This window comes from Lissotriton vulgaris, chromosome 4_1 (genome assembly GCF_964263255.1).
Source record: "Lissotriton vulgaris chromosome 4_1, aLisVul1.2, whole genome shotgun sequence".
Lineage (NCBI taxonomy): Eukaryota > Metazoa > Chordata > Amphibia > Caudata > Salamandridae > Lissotriton > Lissotriton vulgaris.
Genome location: NC_141691.1, coordinates 1114010632 through 1114033031, shown reverse-complemented (window position 1 = coordinate 1114033031; position 22400 = coordinate 1114010632).

Here is a 22400-nt window from a genome sequence, read left to right as displayed (position 1 = left end):
CCACTTAGATTGACCCTCAGACCTATGAGTGCTTTCTCTTGTGTCTTCAAAGGTTACCTTTTTTGTTTCTGGCAGCACTACCTTGTCTCGTGACCTTAGATCTGGAGATGCCCCCTTCCCATCCTCATGTTGCTTGCAGAGTGATATTTACATGGGGCCTTTTTACCCTTTCTCCGCCTTGGGGTATTTTGTTTTGTCCACCTCCTTGCCCCATATCTCCCCATTCTCTTTATAATCATAGGATAGCAGGAGATATATACTGTTGGTTCATCCTCTTTAGGTCTACTCACCCTTACCACTTCATCCTCCCTTACCATCCTCCCTTACCACTTCATCCTCCCTATCCTCTTCAATATCGTCCTGAATTTCAACTGGTCTTACTAGAGAGGCCTTTAATCTGAGTCAACTCCCCTATTATATTCTTAAATTGGTTACTTCGTGTTATTAAAATTTCATTATTTAAAACTGAGACCTCTAAAATGCCCTGTAAGGTTTTCTGGAGCATTAGCATAACCTTGAGCATAGATAAACTAGAGGAACTCGTCACCTCCAAACTATGCGCAGGAATGCCTGATAAGTCATTACAAGCAGCATAGGAGTTTTCCAATCTTATTTTCACACATGGACTGGAATCCCTCTCGGCAGAGTCTTCCCCACCCGAGGATTTACTCTGGCTTTCTCTTTCTTCCTCCTCCACCTCTACTTCTATCTCCTGAATAATTAATAACTGAAATAACCGTGGGGAGGATGACAAGCGTGGTTCCAGCGGAATCTCAGCAATGTCAAAATCAGTCTGGTTTAGAGATTCCACTCTTATAGCTGCCAGGTCCTCAGTGATTTGCGGCGACTCTACCACATTTAACTTTTCTGGCATCTCCTTCACTTTAAAATGTTTGCCTAAGAAGTCCTTGATAGATTTCGAGACTGCCGATCCGCATTTTGCGCCTGCTGTCTTTGAAGACACCAACACCTTCTTTGAGATTAAGACTGAGGGGGGGTAGACCCCCTCGCTGGTGTTTTATTTCCGGAGGATGTCGCCATATCCCCATTTACATTTTCGGTAATTCAGTCAAGTCCTCCATCCCAGGGCTTTTATTTCCTGTTTTCTTGGGGTGTTTCATGGCTTATTTTTTCCTATAGCCATTTCTTTTATTCCCCTTCACTCCTTCCTTCAGGGGTGCAAAGACTTTTAGGAGGTTTTTTCCTCCTTCGCTTTCTTTAGGATCCCCCCGCTCTTCCAGTGCACAGCCGCCCCTTGTTCCCCGTGCCCTCAAAATGACTCTCCTTGGTGCTTTTCTTAGATAGGGGGAAATTTCACTTACCTCTGTTCTGTGGGCCCACGCTCTTACCTCCACCACTTCTCAACAATATTATCGATTTTCCTTTCACCAAACTGCCTCTGGTCTGGGTGCTTAGCCACTCAGAGCTTCACCCCTTTAATCCTACCGCAGATTTGGGTGTCCTCAGTGTCTTTAGGGCTCCAGTTGCCCCTCACCGCTTTTTATCTTAAATGAGCCTCCTGTGTGTGTTTGCCAGCATTTACTCCTATGGTTGCTTTATGCCGTTTAGAACTTTGGGAACTTGTTCCCCGTACGGCGTCAGATACAGGCAGGTTTGATGGTTATGGGTTATGGGTGCGCCTACCCCCAGGCTCGATGGTTGCGGCTCGCACCTCCCGTGCCGCCCGCTATCAGGTTTGCGGTTGCTGGTCAAAGTCCTCCGGTCTTCACATTTCCTCGCTTTCTCCCGTATCCCAGGTGTGGCTGCCTGATGCGGTGTCGTAGTAGAAACCGGAAGTCGGGTGTCGTCAGTACGACGAGAGAGAAGTGGGAGGTTCACGAGGAGCACGTATCCAGAGCCACACAGAACAGAGTCCCTGGACCGCTTTTGCTCTTCAGCTAGTCTTTGCAGCAAATAGATCTGAGATTAGCAAAAAACATGTAGATCAAGCAAGGACACTCCGCACGGTCTGGTCGCAAAATGTTTTTAAAAAAGACTTTGCATATAAGTTCAAATACAGCCTAAATAATGTAGAAGACTGAGAAAACACTTCATCACATGGACAAACTGGAAAGCTATTACTGTACAAACCTGACCCAAGAGGGAAAAATGCCAAACTGACCCCACAGTAAACTGGAAATGCATGGACCTGTCCCACCGAGGTAGAGGCAAATCTATAAAAAGGCCTGTGTTGTTGATCCTCCTAAAGTGAATGTAATCCTTTTCAGAACTTTTGGCTGCTTCTTCCCTTAGCTTCTCAAATTGACTATACTCTAAGAATCTGAGGTTTATCAGCTGCTTATTTTTCTTGAAAAGAGACTCGGTGGGTCAAAGAATTCAACCTATCTTACTTAGAAAATATTACACATAGGCTAACCATAGTAGCTTCCGTGTCTACTCACAGGATAAGCAGTCTTGAATGATTTCCACATTCATTCCTGCTTCCTGAGAGGTCAAAAACAGATACCCAAAGCATCAGATGAGCCAGGCACACTGAGTCAGAGATATACTGCAATGCTAACTCGAATGCAGGAATATATTGTGAGCTGGCAAGTGGAACAGATAGGAGGCGTCTCCACATCCAATTTTCCTCAATTTGCAGTGATGCAGATTGGAGTAACACCATATGCCTGCCCAATAAAGCAGCAGGGACACACTGCACTTTGTAGATTAACAGTAAAGGCAACATTTTTGTGAAACCTTGAAGCTGGGACAGGTTAAATATTGCACTAGTTGAATCTAGATATTTTCAAGTGAACATTTCTAACCTCGGTGTGTCAAGTACCCGAAGAGTTAAAAAGAATTCCGAAATACTGAAAACTATTGAGCCTCGCCAAGATGTTACTACCAATTTGAAAGCTAGAAATGTTCATTTTGTCTGGATCACATGCCATGATTGATAATTTGCTGAAGATCGTGATTAGGTCTAAATCACCATAAAGGATACAAAAGAACCCACCAACTTATCGAGGCCATTCTGTGTGCTGGCAATTAGGACCCCATCATACATGTATAGCAAAGCAGGGACTTGTGAAGCTGCCATCATAGGAATATCGTGAGAGACCTTCATTAATCTGGGAATAAGTCATTAATGTAAAAAGTAAAACCTATTGGGATCAAGATACAGTCTAAGTGTACTCCCAGAGAAAGCTCAAAAGGGCCAGACAATTCCCCAAAATTCTCCGGTAGCCAAACTAGCATGAAGGGTGTGAAGAAAGCGGACCATTGAAACTTAACCCCCCAAATCCAGCAAAAGCAGCCTCACTTTGGTTCAATTAACAGAATCAAATGCTGTAGACTGCTCCATAAATGTTACATATAGAAGCAGCCCTTGGTAAGGGTATATTTACCAAAAATGAGATTTTATATTTACCCAAAAGGAGATGCAAATTCAAGCACTGCTTCACTGTACCCGGCCCCAACCTAAAAGCATGCTAACAGGGGTTTATGATGTTATTCTCTACAGCCCATAATTTAAGGTGTGACAGCACAACCCTTCCTAGGACCTTTACTGTATTATCGAATACAGAAATGGACCTATAGCATCTAGGCACATTTGCATCTCCCTTCATGAAAATCAGTACAATCACCGATAGTGCTCAAGACCAAGATAGCCTATTGTTGAAGAACATTTTAAAAACATTTGTAAGCAAGGGGCCCCACATCTCAGGTTTACACTCAATCAAATCAATAGGCATACTGTCAGGCCCTGGTGCCTTGTCCCTGTGCATTGCTTACTTGCCAGGGTAACTTAAGGGATTGATAACGACAAACAAGCAGCTCCCTGCAGCTTACTTGCTAGTGACTGTATTAAACTCATGTCCTCCTTTGCTTGATAAATGAACTTGAAATGGGAAACCTACTACCTATCAGCAATGCCTCAATGCTGCATATTTGATTGGGCTATCCTCTGATGGAATCCCTTGACTATCTTCCAAAACCGCTCACTATCCTTGTGAGCAGCTGCAACCTCCAACTTTCCCCAATCGGCCTCAAGCAGTTCTTATTTCCTTTCAAACAGCGCACTGTTTTAGTATTTACATGCAATTATAACCTTGTCCCGGATCTTGGCCTTAGCCACAAAAGCCTTCCTGAGGTTTTGATTAGCTATGGAACATTCAGTTCTGCAGTATCTGGACCACGCTGGGATAAATTTCACGGGCTTCATTAAACTTTCAATAATACAATAACTAAGCTTCCCAAAACATACCAACATGGATACCCTACCCCCTCAATGTCCTCAGACAGACAGAAATGAAAGACCTCAAGATGTTTTACAATGAGAGAGGCAGGAAAAGAAGCTGGAGGTGGTAAAAACCAGTATAGCCTATGGCTGTCATTAGAAGAAGATGGAGGGGGCAGTTGCATATCAGGGTGAGTCTATTTTTGAGTTGGAAAATGCCCTACTGCCACCAAGGTGCTGTGGTTGCCCGAATTTGTTTCTAGCGTATAACCCTCTGAAAAAATAGAAGGCAAATATTGTGTTGAAAAAATGTAATCAATAGTATTGGGGCCACCCCACCTCTGAACGATGGCACAAGGGGTCCACCATTGTCAAAGAGCTGAATATTATTAAAAATGGTATTTATTTAGCTTAAGAAGGCATTGAGTAGAATAATACAAAGCAAGAGATACAAAAAAGAAAATGAAAAGTAAGAAAAACAAAAGAAGTATACAACGCATAAAAAATCACAGTCTTATTATTTATCAACTATACATAGTAGAGGAGATATAACAGAATACTCAGCCACGGCCCTTGTAGGGTGTGCCACCGGGAGGTGACGTGGGGCGGGGGAGTGGCAGGGTGGGGGGTTGTAAATTGCGGGATACGGACGATTTCAGGTAAGTACCGGAAAATAAAAAATTGTTGAGCGTGCTTCATCACATTTGGCGATGCAGCACGCGCAGCGAAATTCGTGGGTTTTTTTTGGTACTTACCTGAAATCGTCCATTTCACGCATTTTACAACCCACCACCCAGCCCCTCCCCTGCCCCACGTCATCGCCCTGTGGCACGCCCCACATGGGCCGTGGCTGGGAATACTTGATATAAAGGAGTCCTAAAATCTTGTAAGGAAAGTCAGGGATGTTGTAGAACTTACTGGAGATGAGGTGGGGGAAAAGTTGTGATAGAGCAATAATCAAGAAATTGAGTAACAGGTGTCCAAAGGGCCTTTCATTTTTAAACAAGAGATAAAGGGTGCAATTATACAGTATCCATTCGGTGATTGTCACAAACAGCATACTACTATGCCTTAAAAGACAATTGCGTAAAATCCTTCCAATTCTGGGGTATTTTTTTAAAAGCAAGTGCTAATAACAAGTCTAGTATCTGCATGTTAAAAGGAGCATTGACCAAAACCTCGGATACACTACTCAAAAATATGTTAGAGATAGAAAAAAAACATTACTCTGGCAAATAAGATTAATTTGACACCAAATTTGTTTTGCTTTTTGAAAACATTTATTGAAGATTAAACCACATGTTGCGTTACAATCTATCGGTGAAGCACATGCATAGTCACATTTTCACACCCGTTACATACACATCGGGCGTCGTCAAGACGATACAACCCAGTGCACTACATAGCAGGAAGAGACTTGGTGCTGAGCTGGAATGAATAAGCCTAAGGAAAAATCCCTGGAAACAAACTATATCATTCCTCACCACACGCTTCCATTCTCATTTCCACTTGTCCGTCACTGGTCCCCTTTCTATATCAATGTAGCCAGACCAAGATGCAGCGCTTTCGATATGTTTTTATTTTGTTTTTTCAAAGTTTAAACATTTGCTTTTGTGGTAGTAGTTAAAGGTTTCGGAAAAGTTCCCGGAAAAGTATATGCACTTCAATATTCACATTTAAAAACAATTTGCATAGTACAACGAAACATTTCATTACATCACCTACATAATATAATTACTGTGCATACAGTTTTTTTTAAAGAAAAATTATTTAATATACTGTTCAACAAACAGCGCAAATAAATTTTTGTAAACCTTTCTCATTACCCCCTCTCACTAACACATTTAAATAGTGCAATTAACCTTGAAATCGATCCAATCGCCTGATACATTTCTTGTGGGACGTTTGGTACTGGGCTTTCCCATATATCTTCCACTTTCCTGGCTTTATTGGATTCCTGTTAACATGTGCGTCAACGCGTTTCGGTGTTGAACCTTTGGATGTGGTTCCACCTTCTTCAGGACACTGTTATTTTAGGGGTGAATTTTCTTCCCATCACTTGAAAAACTTCTGCACATAAAACAGACATTACAGTTAAAAAAGCTACACACCACGTATAAGCTCCATTAACTTTTAAACTAGACTGCATAGAATTCTATCTAGCCACATCCTGCTGGTGTTCCCATTGTATTTACATCTTTAGTGTTATTAACCTCTCATTGGCTATGCCTACTGAACGTACATCATATCACATCATATCATTCTTGTCTATTCACAAACTTAGGCCACTCAACAAGAAGTTTCCTTTTTATTAACAGAATTCACAAATAAACAACGGACAGCAGTGGTGATTTTAATAAGGGTGAAAGCGAGTGAAATATTTAGTGAACTCCAGATATTCCCACCTCTTCCTGGCAAAACCCTCCCATCTAAGACTGGAAAAAATAAAGGTAAGCAGGGGATGCAAAACCTTGTAAAAAGTATAGCAATAAAGGTAAGAGGAGTATGTAGAATTGCATCATATATGTATATACACGTATTTTTGGCTGCAGGTATAAGGAAACGAAAAAAGAAAGAGGTGGAGAATCCGGACTCCTACGTAGACAGAAGAGAGCATATCGGCTGTCCTGTCTTTTTTAGGCAAATAATTTATACCGCCGGGGACAAGCAGGTAGTTTTAAAACAGGATATCCTAAATAATACTATCTACCCTTTCTGTGATATTAGATAACCGAATCGAACAGACGGGGAACAACATCCCTACACCAAGATTTGCGATGAAGTTTTTAAACTACAATTACCGGTAGATGTTTTTTAAGTAGGTAGGCACGATTGTGATGTGGAACAGCAGATGTGAAAGACGTATGAGGAGGGTTGTTACGCTAATGTTAGGTAAAACCATAGTATTGGAAGTTCCATGAGACCAAAATGTAGCGCGTAATGAACGACTGGTTGGTTTAACACTAGTTCAATGGAATGTTTCACATATAAAATGTACTACGTGAAAGCCAGTAAAAGGAGTTTGAATATTTAATGCCCAATATATCAGCAGGCGGAGAAAGATGGAGTGGAGTGTAGTTCCTTCTTGTTGAGTAGCCGCAGTTGATGAATTGACAAGAATGATATGATGTGATATGATGTACGTTCAGTAGGCATAGCCAATGAGAGGTTAAGAACACTAAAGATGTAAATACAATGGGAACACCAGCAGGATGTGGCTATATAGAATTCTATGCAGTCTAGTTTAAAAGTTAATGGAGCTTATACGTGGTGTGTAGCTTTTTTAACTGTAATGTCTGTTTTATGTGCAGAAGTTTTTTAAATGATGGGAAAGAAAAGTGACCCCTAAAATAACAGTGTCCTGAAGAAGGTGGAACCACATCCAAAGGTTCAACACCGAAACGCGTCGACGCACATGTTAACAGGAATCCAATAAAGCCAGGGAAGTGGAAGATATATGGGAAAGCCCAGCTGTAGGAAGGTGGCTACCTGACTATGGTTACCCCAGATTTTTTTGCCTTGTGTTTAGCTGGTTTTCGACTTAGTTGGCCTGGTTCCCTGCTAATCAGGGCCCCAGGCTATCTGCTCTCCCTGTAAAATGGATTCCATGTACCCTAGGTGCATAACTAAATTGGCTTGGGTCACCTTATCAGCCCCTGTACAGTGCACTATAGGTGCCCAAGGCATAGGTGCATCCAAGGCCTACCAGGGGCTGCAGCATATCTTTTGCCAACCCTGGCTGGCTATCCAAAATTGACACAACTGGCTGATCACTCAGCTGGGGCAAGGTGGTGTAATCACCCCTTGCTTAGATATAGTATGCCTATATCTAAACCTATCTGGACACATATATACCTATAAGTCACTCCTATGGCAGGCCTTAACAATCCTGGAGGCAGAGTGCTTGGTTTTATGTGAGATGGTGCTCTAGCATGAGCTGAGCCTGTCTGCAGCTGTCGGGACCAATTCCCAAAGCTGTTCCGGGATAATGCCATACCATATACTATTAAGTGCATTATAATCCTCGCGGTTATATGTTAACTTTGGTTTGGCGTTATCAAAACATGTTGTGTAAGGTGTCATACGATTTGTAATACTATCCCCTCGACAGTCCTGTCAACGGGGATAGCATTCCACCCCTCTAGATGAAGACGACATGTTACTTTGCTAAAACGCGGTTGATTTTAAAAGGAGCCTCAGCACCACAAAATGGATGCTTCTGCCACATACATGGGTCTGACCTCCTGCTGCTGACCGAAACTCAGCCAAGGAGGCCTGGACAAAGGGTTTTTCTGTCACATGGAGGTGTCACCCCACCCCAGACAGGAGATAGTGGATTGTAGCAGGGAGGTTTGAAAGAAACCAGACACTGCCTGGGGAGCACAAGGCTTCCCCTTGCATAATCCGGTCAAACCGGTTCTGGGGCACACCAGCCCCAGTCCCAGCGCGACCTGGACAAAGGGAAAGGGCTGTAACCACCCCCTTCCTGGGTCCCACCCATACGAGGGGACCTAGCAGGTAATACAGCCCCCTAGATTGGTATAAGAATGGGAGCAGTGCCAAAGCACTCAGATTATCCTGACTGAAACTTATGAAACGAAACTCTGGACCCTTCGACATCCTACTCAACGTAGAAGACTGAAGAATCTCCCTTGTGGTCAAGGAGTGACCACCCTGTGCAAACAGGCACCATCCAGCACCTCGATGTTTGCTTTGTTGCAGTTCCCGCCGGAACTCGAGCAACAGAGTTTGACAAGACCAAGCGAGCCTGCCTTCTAACAGCCCGATCCACAGTCCCTGCAGAGCTGAGACCCGTGGAGGCGACCAGAAGCGTGGGGCCTGCCATCTTGGAAAGACCACGAGACGCTGACCGGGCACCCCATGAGTGACCCTCGAAGCTGTACATCGAGGTTTGAGAAGCCCCAGCCCTGAGCCACTCTTGCATCGAAGCTCACCCCTCTACACTCACCGAGTGCTGCGTTGGGCCCTTCTGCATCTTTTGGCTCAATGCGTTGGCCCAGTCACTTGCCTGTTGGCTTGTGGCCCCTGTGCCAAAGAACTACAAAATCTAACTTGTGATTCTGATTGCTCCAGACTTGCACACGCTCCTCTGAAAAGAAGCACCCGCTCTGACCCTCCTGGTCTGAGTGAGAAGCAATCTTCCAGTCCTGCATGGATTGCTCTTGCCAAGTGTTGTTTGCTCCAATCCTAAAGCCGATACCGCCGACGGCGAGAACCTTTGTGGGAAAGCTTGTGATCCACTCCTGGATGTCGCAGATGCCCTAGAGTCCACGTGGCAGCGGAGAGAATCTCCTCAACAACCACCTGATTGCGCCCGACATTGCCTGGTTCCGTCCTGGTTCCACCCTGGTCACTGCTGAGTGACCCAGACTCTGTCCCCTCTGCTTTAAGGTACTCTACAACTCCAATCCACCCTTGGATCACACCGGACACTTCTCCTTCACGACGCCTGCAGCATCTTCAGCTTCAAGCACCATCAACCAGCGTGACAAAACCCGACACTACTTCGCACCTGTGCACCCGCTTCCTGTGGGTGAGGTAACTCATCAACGCCGGTGTTCCCACACTGGTACACACCTCTAGTGTATGTGTCTAAAGTTTCATCTTGCTAGGTTAAGCGGAAGTCTCCTTAAACTATAACTTTATAACTTTTATGCACCATTGACTTTGCATTGGTGCATGCCTGTGCTTTAAGCGCTGCACCCGAATCCCGCGGGCTTTTTCCGACTTCAGCATTGCTAGTTCCGACTGCTCCCAGTGATTCCCTAGGCCCTAGGCCTAACCACTGTTCGATTGGTATCTCTTATACTACTTTTTTAATATATGGTTTGCGTGACCCCACGGCCTCATCCATAATTGTGCAACTTTCATATGTTTAACTGTGCTTTTGTTTTAACGCTTGTGCCTCTGCACTCATTAAGAGTACAGAGGATTATTTTAGAAATAAATACATATATTTTTATATATAACTTGTGTGGTGTCCTTTCATTTGGTATTACAGGATTGTGATTGGTAAAACAGCTCGCTTAACACGACCTCTTGAGTTTAGCCTTTAAGGCTGCTTAGTCCATGCTACCACTAGGATAGCTTGTCTATAAGGTTGACTTACAACCAGACACCATAAGGGATTTTTTGGACTGATACAAGGTGGTTCCAGAATTGGAAACATCACATATCAGGCCAACTTCTCACATTGATGTGCAGCGGTGCGGATTTGAGCTTGCTGTTGTTTTACCATTGCAATCTTTTTATCAAATTGAAAGATCACATCAAGTACCTTAGGTACATGTAAACAAACGCTTAGCATATTTAAGTTCTACAGAACTTAGTAGTTGTTGATTAAAGGGATTAGCACACCCTGCCTACAACTCACTAGCAAGGTACAGTAGGAAAACACTTAGTGTAGGTAAGTGCACCACTTGCACCTCACTAGCAGTAGTCATGTCTGGCTCAGGAGGAGCTTCAGGCTCTGCACCTGTGACAGTTGACCTTACCAAGGCAACTTCCAGCTATGAAAAACTTAGCCATAAAGACTTGAGTGCCTTATGCATTGCAAGAGGGCTAAAAAGGGGTCACAACCCCACCATTCCTTCCCTGATAGCAATCCTGGAAAAGGATGACTTAGATAAGGAGAATGCAGTTTCCTTAGATGCAGGAGATGGAGTGAACCCCCCCTGAGACTGAGGCCACCCCAGAGGTGGATGAGGAGGAAGAAGAAGAAGAGGAAGACTCAGAGTAGATGAGTCTGATCAGAATCAGAGGGGTAACCAGGTCGTAGTTGGCAGGCTTAACCAGACAAACTTAGACCTACATGGGAATGGAGAGGGCCAGCACCTCCCCAGATCCTATAACATAGTTCCCTCAGGCAATAGAAGGTTGAGATCTCCCTCAGTGGACTCTCATATTTCTAGTGTCTCAAGGGAATCTCAAAGGGGAATGACTTCCCCCCAGAGAAAAGAGCATAGGGCCAGAATGAGGGCTGTCCAACTTCAGATAGAGAGGGAAGAGGTAGCCTTGGCTCAAGCTAAACTTGCTTTAGCAAGAGAACAAAAATTGTGTGGATTAGATTCCACTGGTGGCAGCAATATTCCTCGAGAGAAAGACAGGGCCTATGATAATAGAAACCTGACAAAGATTGTGCCCCCCTACAAGGAAGGGGATGACATCTACAAGTGGCTAACGGCTCTTGAGAGCGCTTGCATGGTACAGCAGGTTCCTGATGAACAGTGGGCAGCAATCTTATGGTACTCCTTTTCTGAGAAAGGGAGAGATAAGCTCTCACTGTCAGACATGAGGATGCTAAAAACTACAAAGTCCTGAGGAGTGCTCTAATAGATGGGTTTGGCTTAACCACTGAACAATACAGGTTAAGGTTCAGAGATACCCAGAAGACACAGACACAGGACTGGACTGATTTTGTAGATTGTGCTACTAAGGCTCTGGAGGGTTGGCTACATGGCAGCAAAGTACATGACTTCACAGGATTGTATAATTTGATTATGAGGGAGCATATCCTAAGTAATTGTCAGAACCAGCTCTTACACCAGCACCTGGTGGACTCAGATTTGACCTCTCCCCATGAATTGGGAAAGAGGGCAGATAAATGGGTCAGAACCAGGATTAGGCCTAAGAATCAGGGCAATGGCCAGAAGAAGGAGTCTACCAAGCCTCAAGATAAGGGTGGGGATAAAAGTAAAGAAAAGACTTCCACAGGGCCCCAAAACTCCAAGGATGTGGATTGGTCCCAAGACACTACATCTGTTCAGAAAAAGCCATACTGCCATGTCTGTAAACAGACTGGCCATTGGAAATCAGACAGCTGCTGTCCAAATAATGGCAATAAAGAAAATATACCTCCAAAAACAGCTCCGACACCTCCTGTTACTGTCAGCAGTAATACCCCAGGAAGTGGGAGCACCCCCAGGAATCTGGGTGGGTTTACTTTTGGAGCACAGGAGGACTCTGGCCTACCCAGGTCCCCAACCACTTCTGTCTATGAAAATGGCATGGGGTTTGCCAACTTCACTGATTGCCCAAATACTTTGAACAAGTACAGACAGGAGCCCCTCATCAATGGTTTGAAAGTTGAGGCCTTTAGAGACACAGGGGCTAGCATCACCATGGTGGCTGACTGTATAGTCCCCTCTAAGCAACCTTTACCTGGTGCCACATACCAGGTGACAAACATTGATGGAATACAAACCAATCATCCCATGGCAGTAGTAAGTCTCAGCTGGGGAGGTGTCATTGGCCCAAAGAGAGTGGCAGTGTCACCAAACTTGCCTGTAGACTGTCTACTAGGTAATGATTTGGAAATCTCAGCCTGGGGTGAGGTTGAACAGAAAATCCATTCTAGAATGATAAATGCCAATGGAAAGGTTAGTGGGGCTGTAATGGCTACAGCCCCAATCCAAGATGTCCTTCCTGAAAAGGTTGGTAGGGCTGTGCAAGACTCAGCTCCATCTTTAGCTAACTCCCTTCCTGAAAAGATTAGCAGAGCTGTTATGATAACAGCACATACCCAAACTGAGTCTCCTCCTGAAAAGGTTGGTGGGGCTGTGATGGCCACAGCCCAAACTCAAACAGATACGTGTGTTGTGAAGCCTGAAATGATGGATCACTCCACCAAACTGAGAGCATGGAGGAGGAAGAGAAATCTCCCCCTCACCAGACATTAGGACAGGATCAGCCTCCTCAGAGAACTGATCTTATCCCTGATGAAGGAACTGCCCCAGAGGTTGTTAGGCCTGGCCTGACAGAGCCTCTGATGGCAGTGGACCCTTTTTAGGTGGGACCCAGTCTGGAGCAGGTAACCTGCCCCTCTCTACCTTGCCTTAGTCAGCCCAGGGCTGCAGGGGACAAGAAGGACAGTGAGACCCCACAGGGCCCCTGTCAAATAAAGCACCCCCATCAGCAGATTAGGGACACCGAAACTAGTAGCCCTAGTAAGGTGAAAACTTTTAAAACTCCTGATGGAGCCCCCTTAAAAGTAGTTAGGGACCTCCCAAAGATGGATTCTGTTGGGCACAGCCAAACCTGGGACCCAAAGGGCCCAAACCCGAACTGTCCCTCCAGTAAGCCAAAACAAGGGACCCAGCCTCCAGCTTTAGGTAGCCAGAGGTTGACCCTGAGAGCACAGTGCAACTCAGTTGAAGAAAGAAACACATGGTGGAAGATAATTGGAGGAAGCTGAGCCCTAAATTAGTGGAGCCTCACTTCAATACTCCATATCAAAACCAGCCTTTTTCCTTGCATAAACACACCCAAGGTAGTGATTCCCTATGGGGGAGACCATCTAATACCCCAAGGGTGAGGGACTGCTTAGTGGACCATGAGACAGGGGGTACCCATGCTAGTGGAGGTACTTCCTTATATGGCCACTCAGGCAATATGGGCTTACCTGGTCAAGGATAGTCTTATCTCCTTTCGTTTGGGGGGGGGGGGGGTTGTGTAGGAAGGTGGCTACCTGACTATGGTTACCCCAGATTTTTTGCCTTGTGTTTAGCTGGTTTTCGACTTAGTTGGCCTGGTTCCCTGCTAATCAGGGCCCCAGGCTATCTGCTCTCTCTGTAAAATGGATTCCATGTACCCTAAGTGCATAACTAAATTGGCTTTGTTCACCTTATCAGCCCCTGTACAGTGCACTATAGGTGCCCAGGGCATAGGTGCATCCAAGGCCTACCAGGGGCTGCAGCATATCTTTTGCCGCCCCTGGCTGGCTATCCAAAATTGACACAACTGGCTGATCACTCAGCTGGGGCAAGGTGGTGTAATCACCCCTTGCTTAGATATAGTATGCCTATATCTAAACCTATCTGGACACATATATACCTATAAGTCACTCCTAAGGCAGGCCTTAACAATCCTGGAGGCAGAGTGCTTGGTTTTATGTGAGATGGTGCTCTAGCATGAGCTGAGCCTGTCTGCAGCTGTCGGGACTAATTCCCTAAGCTGTTCCGGGATAATGCCATACCATATACTATTAAGTGCATTATAATCCTCGCGGTTCTATGTTAACTTTGGTTTGGCTTTATCAAAACATGTCGTGTAAGGTGTCATATGATTTGGAATACTATCCCCTCAACAGTCCTGTCAACGGGGATAGCATTCCACCCCTCTAGAGGGAGAAGACATATTACTTTGCTAAAACGCGGTTGATTTTAAAAGGCGCCTCAGCACCACAAAATGGATGCTTCTGCCACAGACACGGATCTGACCTCCTGCTGCTGACCGAAACTCAGCCAAGGAGGCCTGGACAAAGGGTTTCCTGTCACAGGGAGGTGTCACCCCACCCCAGACAGGAGATAGTGGATTGTAGCAGGGAGGTTTGAAAGAAACCAGACACTGCCTGGGGAGCACAAGGCTTCCCCTTGCATAATCCGGTCAGACCTGTTCTGGGGCACACCAGCCCCAGTCCCAGCGTGACCTGGACAAAGGGAAAGGGGTGTAACCACCCCCTTCCTGGGTCCCACCCATAGGAGGGGACCTAGCAGGTAATCTAGCCCCCTAGATTGGTATAAGAATGGGAGCAGTGCCAAATCACTCAGATTATCCTGACTGAAACTTATGAAATGAAACTCTGAACCCTGTAACATCCTACTCGACGTAGAAGACTGAAGAATCTCCCTTGTGGTCAAGGAGTGACCACCCTGTGCAAACAGGCACCATCCAGCACCTCGACGTTTACTTTGTTGCAGTTCCCGCCGGAACTCGAGTGACAGAGTTCAACAAGACCAAGCGAGCCTGCCTTCTAACAGCCCGATCCACAGTCCCTGCAGAGCTGAGACACGTGGAGGCGACTGGAAGCGTGGGGGCCACCAGCTTGGAAAGACCACGAGACGCTGACCGTGCAGCCCACGAGTGACCCTCAAAGCTGTACATCGGGGTTTGAGAAGCCCCAGCCCTGAGCTGCTCTTTCACCGAAGCTCACCCCTCTACACTCACCGAGTGCTGCGTGGGGCCCTTCTGCATCTTTTGGCTCAACGGGTTGGCCCGGTCACTTGCCCGTTGGTTTGTAGCCCCTGTGCCGATGAACTACGAAATCTAACTTGTGATTCTGGTTGCTCCAGACTTGCACTCGCTCCTCTGAAAAGGAGCACCCGCTCTGACCCTCCTGGTCCGAGTGAGAACAATCTTCCAGTTCTGCGTGGATTTCTCTTGCCAAGTGTTGTTTGCTCCAATCCTGAAGCCGACACCGCCAATGGCGAGCGCCTTTGTGGGACAGCTCGTGATCCACTCCTGGACGTCGCAGATGCCCTAGAGTCCACGTGTCAGCGGAGAGAAGCTCCTCGACAACCACCTGATTGCTCCCGACATTGCCTGGTTCCGTCCTGGTTCCACCCTGGTCACTGCTGAGTGACCCAGACTCTGTCCCCTCAGCTTTCAGGTACTCTACAACTCCGATCCACCCTTGGATAACACCGGACACTTCTCCTTCACGACGCCTGCAGCATCTTCAGCTTCAAGCACCATCAACCAGCGTGACAAAACCCGACACTACTTCGCACCTATACACCCGCTTCCTGTGGGTGAGGTAACTCATCAACGCCGGTGTTCCCACACTGGTACATACCTCTAGTGTATGTGTCTAAAGTTTCATCTTGCTAGGTTAAGCGGAAGTCTCCTTAAACTATAACTTTATAACTTTTACGCACCATTGACTTTGCATTGGTGCATGCCTGTGCTTTAAGCGCTGCACCTGAATCCCGCGGGCTTTTCCCGACTTCAGCATTGCTAGTCCCGACTGCTCCCAGCGATTCCCTAGGCCCTAGGCCTAACCACTGTTCGATTGGTATCTCTTATACCACTTTTTTAATATATGGTTTGCGTGGCCCCCCGGCCTCATCCATAATTGTGCAACTTTCATATGTTTAACTGTGCTTTTGTTTTAACACTTGTGCCTCTGCACTCATAAAGAGTACAGAGGATTATTTTAGAAATAAATACATATATTTTTATATATAACTTGTGTGGTGTCCTTTCATTTGGTATTACAGGATTGTGATTGGTAAAACAGCTCGCTTAACACGACCTCTTGAGTTTAGCCTTTAAGGCTGCTTAGTCCATGCTACCACTAGGATAGCTTGTCTATAAGGTTGACTTACAACCAGACACCATAAGGGATTGTTTGGACTGATACAAGGTGGTTCCAGAATTGGAAACATCACATATCAGGCAAACTTCTCACACCAGTACCAAACTTCCTACAAGAAATGTATTAGGCGATTGGATCGATTTCAAGATTAATTGCACTATTTAAATGTGTTAGTGAGAGGGGATAATGAGAAAGGTTTTTTGTATTTGCGCCGTTTGTTGAACAGTATATTAAATAATTTTTCTTTTTAAAAAAACTGTATGCGCAGTAATTATATTATGTAGGTGATGTAATAAAATGTTTCGTTGTACTATGCAAATTGTTTTTAAATGTGAATATTGAAGTGTATTTACTTTTTCGGGAACTTTTCCGAAACGTTTAACTACTACCACAAAAGCAGATTTTAAACTTTGAAAAAACTAAATAAAAACATATTGAAAGCGCTACATCTTGTTCTGGCTACATTGATATAGAAAGGTGACCAGTTAAGGACAAGGGGAAATGAGAATGAGAGTGTGTGGTGAGGAATGATATTGTTTGTTTCCAGGGATTTTTCCTTAGGCTTATTTTTCTTGAGTACCCTGTTCCCTGGAACTAGTGGGGTCATTTCTCTCTTTTTTCCGCCGAGCTGGAATGAAACATCCTGCGGGGCCAAAATGTGTGCAGGAGTTAGTGCGTAGCATCAAGGGGATGTGGGGATGACAATGGCGTAAGTGGCTGATTAGCCTCACTATCTGCGTCAGTCAAGGCTGTTCTGTTGGGCGAGTTGGGCAGTGGACTGGACGGGACATCTTGGCATTGTAAATAGGAGATGAGAGTGGCCCAGATATCAGGCGGTTGGCTGGTAGCCGGCATCAAATCCCAAAATTCTCTAAGTAGCGTCTGACAGTGTGTGGAGTCCTCCAGCTAAGCACGGACATTGGGTGCCGGTCTCCATCCCTAGTGCATGGAGACCCTGCGCCTAGCAAGTACCGTTAGCATGGCAATGAGCTTGCGGATAGCATTTGGGAACTGTTTCACATAGCCCAGGAGGCACCGTAGAGGGTCAGGAGCGATTTGCGTGGAGGTGATCTCAGTGATGACAGCGCACACGTCCTGCCAGTAGGCAGAAACATCAGGGCACAGCCAGGCTAAGTGAGAGAAGACGGCTGCAGGGGCGGAGCACCGCATGCATCTGTCACTAGTGATGAAACCCATTCTGTGCAGTGTTGCATGTGTGCGATATAATCTGTGCAAGTATTTGAAGTGAATGAGCCGCAAACAATAGCTGGGGGACAGGCGTCTGATCTGGTTGCAGCAGCACAGCCAGACATCCTGTGGAAGGTCTGTGCCCAGGGCCTCACTCCAGAGTGATACCAAAGGGGATGATGGACAGAGCAAATCAAACACTCACCCCCAGTCAAGGATCTGGGTTTAATCCATCATCATTCTTTAGCTCACGCCACCACCCCAGTTCAGACATGGCCATATGTAAATCAGTCTGACCCTGTGCCTCATGGGAACAGTCCAGCCCAAACTGCCAAGCCATGTCTTCCCGGGACCGGAAACGAGTATCCTGGGACCGGTTTTGGGTTCATAACGCTCCTCAGCCAGGCTATCTTGAATCCAGTGGCAAAGTGAGCAAGGGAACCACATCTGGGCATACCCTGCTAACTCAGGGCGAACAAAGCTCCAGGCTGTGCGGGCCCGATCAGTATTGAAAGGGGATGCAGCAAGCGTGAGACCATAAATTCTGGTGACCATTTTGCACGGGGAGCTCGAAGCATAAACCAAGTCTAGGGCAGCAAGCGCAGGAGGGGGCTGAGGGGATGTGATGTGAGTCTCTCGACAGGACGCTCTAATTTGATAATATAGCAGCGTGTCCATTGGACCTGCCTCGCCGCCGATGGTGAAAAAGGTATTGTCGGGATAAAGGTCCACCAAAGTGGTGAGCTCCATACGCACTGCGCGCTTAGCCACGCTTTCAGTCTGCAAGGGAGGGAGCGCTGGGTTATTGGCGAGAGGCAATGCATGGGCAAGGAGTGTGCTGGTGCCTGAGTGCTTCCGGGGACCATCCCAGGCCCAGCGCAGAGTCTCCACTGTGTCTATCTCGCCATGCAGGGGTTTGGGAGGAACAAAGAGAGCGGTCTGTAGCGGCCAAGGAGCAGTGAGATCGGCCTCCACCATGACGTGTGGTTTGGAAGGCGTGGGGTGCAACAAGAAATGGAGAAAGCTAGCCAGGTGCTTAGCGCCTATAACTTGAAATATGGGGCGCCCATGCCACCTCGGGACAGAAGGAGAGTGAGGATGTTGTACGCTATTCAGGGCTGCTGCCTGGCTCAGACAAAGTTGATGATGAGAGAGCGTAATTTGTGGAAAAAATGCGCTGTAAGGGGGATGGGGACGTTTAAGAAGAGATATAAAAATGTCGGGAGTACCACCATTTTGGTGATGGCGATACGCCCCGCCAGCGTTAGGGAAAGTTTCGGCCACAACTGAATCTTGGTCTCCAGGCTGTCCATCGCACAACCGAAGTTGACCTTCCACATCTCGTCCACATCCCTGCTTAGCCAGATTCCCAAATATCTGGTGGGACCGGACGCCCAGACGCAGGGATAGTCCGGAACAAAGGGTGTAATGACAACTGTGAGAGGGAAAAGAATGAACTTGATCCAGTTCACCTGGATGCCAGACAGGTCCCCGAACCGCACGACCTCTCCGATCATGGGGGCGAGGTTTTCCTGTGGGTTGCGGACGTACAGCATGACATTGTCCGCGTGCATGGAGAACACCAGGGCCCGTGCTGCTAAGCCAATGCCCCTTTGGGTGTGGTGCTCTCTGAGCCTGGCAGTGCGATGGTGAATAACTTGGGGGAGAGAGGGCACCCCTGCCTAGTTCCCCTCACGATAGGGATTTGCTCCGTAATGAGACTGTTTATCCTTATTTGGCCGTGGGGAGGGTGTATAAAAGCTGGACCTTGCGAACAAAGACTGGACAGAATCCCAGACGTGTGAGGAGATAGAAGAGTAAGGGCCACTAAAGGGTATCAAAGGTCTTGGTGGCCTCTAAGAGAGACGCCACGGCCGGTAGAGAGGGGTTGATCTGATAGAGGACGGCATATATGGTCCAACGGTTGTGTGAAGTGGCACGTCCGGGAATGAAGCCAGACTGGTCCAGGAGAGCTATCAGAGGCTATAGAGGAAGGAGGCGCGAAGCCTGCAATTTAGCAAAAATGTTGTTATCCGCATTAATGAGGGATAAAGAGCAATAGGAGTCGCAAAGTTCGGGGGATTTGTCAAACTTTAAAAGGAGTGGGAGCAGAGCCTCGCAGAGAGTGGGGGGAAATGGCCGTGTTCGGAAGTATCGTTGTACATGGAGGCCAGATGCGGAACAAGGAGGGGCGCAAATTGCTTATAGAAGGACGCAGGTAGGCCGTCAGAGCCAGGAGCTTTGTCCCCAGGGATAGCCCTAATGACAGCTGTAATCTCCTCTTTTTGTGAAGGGTTCATCTAGGTATTCCCGGTGTTCATTGCCAAGCCAAAGGAGTTCAATTGTTTCAAAATATTGATCGAGAACTTCAAGAGAGGGCACTTCTCCAGCAGCGTACAGCTGCAAGTAGAAGGAGGAGAACCTGGCAACCACCTCACTGGAGGAGGTCGTCCTGTCTGGGCCCTCGTCTTGGTGTTCAGTGACATATGAGGTGGCGTGCGGTTGACGCAGGAGGTTGGCAAGGGTTTTCCCAGGGTGATCACTCTCACCATAGCAACGGGCTCTAGCCTCCCTGCCCAAGAATAAAATCTCTCTATTGGCTACGTCATGAAATTCCGTGATTTTGCCCCTGTTCTGCGCCATGGTGTCAGGGTTGGGGTTTTGGGACTGTTGGGAGTCCAGGGTCCTGATCTCACCTCACAAACACTCTAGGACACCCTGAATGGAGCGCAGTGCTCCAGATTATTTGGAAATACACTTGCCCTGGATCACAACCATGAAACCCTCCCATTGTGTAGAGGGGGAATCAACCAAACCTGTTGACGCGGGGTATACAGGACTTGCAAGCATAAGCGCACAGGAGTGTGGTCAGAGAGGGTGCGGGACATGTGTTACACGGAGGTGTCCCATGCAAAGGCATCGCTGGTAGTGACCTAAGGGTCCATCCAGGACCAACAACCAAGCGAGTGTGCCGCCATGCATCCATCAGGGAGTTGTCGGACAAGATGGATTGCAAAAGTGAGGTAGCGCGGGGGTGCAGTGTGTGCGGTCCGGAGTGTCAAGTCACCTCCCCATAGGAGAGTGGCGGGTACCAAAGTAGAAATGTGTTGCCAAAGTTGTGTGAAAAACTCTGGACTGTCGGAGTTGGGGCCATATATTGCTGGGAGGATAAAGGGCTGAGCTAGGAGAGTGCTGTGTAGAATAACTAATCGACCCTCCGGGTCAGCGATGGTCTGTGAGGTGCACCAGGGAAGCCCTCTAGGCATGACAATGGACAATCCGTGTGAATAATTGGAGTAGAAGGAAGAGTGAATTTCTCCCCAGTGTTTTCAAAGGAGCCTTGAGGAGGTGTCAGGTAGGAGGTGGGTTTCCTGAAGGAAGCATTTGTCCACCTAGTGCCTAATAAGATGGGCATGCATAAGACAGGCCTTGCGGTGGTCATTAAGGCCCTTGATGTTCCAAGTCCGGAGCGTGGTGTCCGTCATGCCGGGGTGCACTGACGTTGTACTTCAGATAGAGACCGATGCCCAAGGTGAGTGGTGAGTGTTAGCGACGTGGTGTGCAATAGCGAATCTGACATAGCATGCAACATGATACAGAAAACAAAAGTAAATAAAGACGAGAACAAGCCTCTGAGTAGAGGCAACAAACCCAACAGTGCCATACCCCCAGACCTCCCACCCACTCCAACCCCCCAATTAGGTTGAGTATTCCACCCCACCCTGCTCCGGGGACCCAAACTTGGAAGGGAACCTACGGAATTGGAGAAGGGAATTATCCTGAGGAGGCATGGCTCTGCCTGGTGTACACCCCCATCGCAAGGACAGGGTGGCCAAGACGTGATAGAGTTCGGACATCAGTTTCACATTGCATAGAGTTACACCAGGGTATTGTCCTGACCAATTGGATGCCGCCACCAAGCCAGGGATTTTCCAAGCAATGAGTTCGGAAGGGCCCGCGGGGAAGATGTATTCAGCCAATTTCTTCAAGGGCGACCCAATGCAAAGCATTAGACCCAGCTTCCCTAAATCGTGGGGTCAGCGATAGGAAAAGTAACAGGTCTGACTATGCAAACATACTGTAATCAGACACAACCAGAGAAGGTGTCAAAGCAAACATGGTGAATGGAAATATCAAGGCAGCGAGAGCCCACTTTAGTCATTGTCACCGTGCCACCTCCGTCAACTTGCTACAAGCTAGGCGGGGACAGGCGATGTCGCTTGTCTAGTTTTTTTGGCATGGGCCAGGATGACTGATGGTTTGTTGAAGATGTGTGTTTGTGGGCCATCTTTAACACGCAGTTTGGCTGGGTAGACCAGGGAGTAGGAGACGTCGTGCTTCTGGAGCAGCCATTTAGCTGGGAGAAACTCTCGCCGGATGGCCTGTACCACCATTGTGAAGTCCGGGTAGAAGGCAAGAGAGTTCCCTTGATGACGTACCTCACCTCTCTCATGGGCAGCTCGGAAGACTGCGTTGCGGTCACAAAAGTTCAGCAGTTCGGTGATAATTGGGTGGGCAGGCGCGCCTGGGGGAGGCTGCGGTCCCAGAGAGCGGTGGGCCCTTTTGACGATATAGACAGGGGACAAGACATCACCAAAAAGGTCAAGCAAAAGTTGTTTGACGATGTCCTCCATTTTCGTGATGTTTGAGGATTCGGGCATGCCCGTAATACGAGATTGCTACTGCGAGAGCGCACCTCCAGGCTGGTAGTAGCGGGGGGACACAGAGTGCGCGCCACCCACATCACGGGGCCCAGGGCAATCTGAGGAGGGAACACTTTCTATCAGAGCGAGTGCGGGCACACAATGGCAAAGTGTATGACCCCCGGGCCCTCGCGGTATGGCACGCGCACCCCCACCCCGCCGCAAATGCCTCACATGCAGCACCCTCTCACCGGGCAGAAAAGGCCGAGCG